Here is a 1,496-nt window from a genome sequence, read left to right on the forward strand (position 1 = left end):
CTAAAACAGAAACATAAAAACTATCCTATCAGAGCTGATTGATTGGACTACCCGGAAGCCAATACTCCAGTTTCTTTCTTTCTTTTTTTTTTAAATTTCCTTTCGAGACAGGGTTTCTCTGTGTTGTTTTGGAGCCTGTCCTGGCACTCACTCTGTAGACCAGGCTGGCCTCAAACTCACAGAAATCCGCCTGCCTCTGCCTCCCGAGTGCTGGGATTAAAGGCGTGAGCCACCAAGGTTCTAGTTCTTTTAGATTTCTTTTTTCCTGAAAACCTCAAGCCGAACAAAAACATGGGGGTGAGGGGGTTGTTTCCTGTTATAAAGACTGGGGCTGAGGCTTGGTTGGTAGAGTGCTTGCCAAACATGTACAAAGCCCAGGAGTCAATCTGATCCCTGGCAATGCATAAGCTAGATGTCTGAGTGTGGTGGCTCATGCCTGCAATCCCAGCACTTGGGAAGACAAGACAGGAGAGCCAGGTTGTTCTTAGATACGTAGAGAGTTTGGGATAACCTGGACTACACGAAGCACCATTTTAAAAAAGTGACTCCTCTCCTTGTGAAACATACATAAAAAGCCAGGAGGTGTTGGCGTATGCCTTTAAACTCAGCACTCAAGAGGCAGAGGCAAGTAGATTTTTTTTCCAATGAACTGATATACTGGGCAGGACAAAGTTCAGTGGCACAGCACTGTGTCTCATCCCCATTATTGCTTGAAAGAGAGAGAAGAGGGAGGGGGGTTGGGGAAAGCAGCATGGGAGGTTCACTACAACTCCTGCTAGGAGCTGCCAATCATATTAATCTTTACAGCATTAGAGGACTTAGGTCTACTGCATTCCGGGTGTTGGTTCCCCCAGCACCACTAAAGAAATCTAGTCCAGCATACTACAAAGGCAAGAAGAGGTCCTAGCCTCCCTCCCTCTCCCTGTAAAGAAAGCAAACTCCCCAACGATTTCCAGAAAAGGGTCTCTCTGTTCATTCGTAGGCTGGGCTCAACTGTGAGTCTCAAGCACTCCAAGGCCCCTTGACTATCTGGATTCATTAACAAGTCACCCGCTCTCTCCAGTTAAAACATCAAATGCTGTTATCAGGTATGCTGGCACACACCTTTGATCCCAGCACTCTGCAGGCAGAGGCAAGAGGATCTCTGTGCATTCAAAGCCAGCCTGATCTACAGAGCAAGTTCCAGGACAGCCCAGGACTAAGTAGTAGAGACCGTGTTTCAATAAAGCAGTAAGTGAATGAATGAATGCCTTCCTTTTTCCCCTACCAACCACTTCAGCTGGCTGCACAGGACATTGTTCTGTAAATGTATCAATCACCACCCCTACTTAGCCTCACACAGTTTCCTGAGGTAGGCCCTGACACCTACAGGAGCTCTTACAAGGCCAGATGGCACAGTGGTTAAGAATATGCATTGTTCTCGCAGAGGACCTGAATTCAATTCCCAGAACCCGCACCAGGCAGCTCACAACTGCTTGTAACTCCAGCTCCGGGAG

This window comes from Cricetulus griseus, assembly GCF_003668045.3.
Source record: "Cricetulus griseus strain 17A/GY chromosome 1 unlocalized genomic scaffold, alternate assembly CriGri-PICRH-1.0 chr1_0, whole genome shotgun sequence".
Taxonomy (NCBI): domain Eukaryota; kingdom Metazoa; phylum Chordata; class Mammalia; order Rodentia; family Cricetidae; genus Cricetulus; species Cricetulus griseus.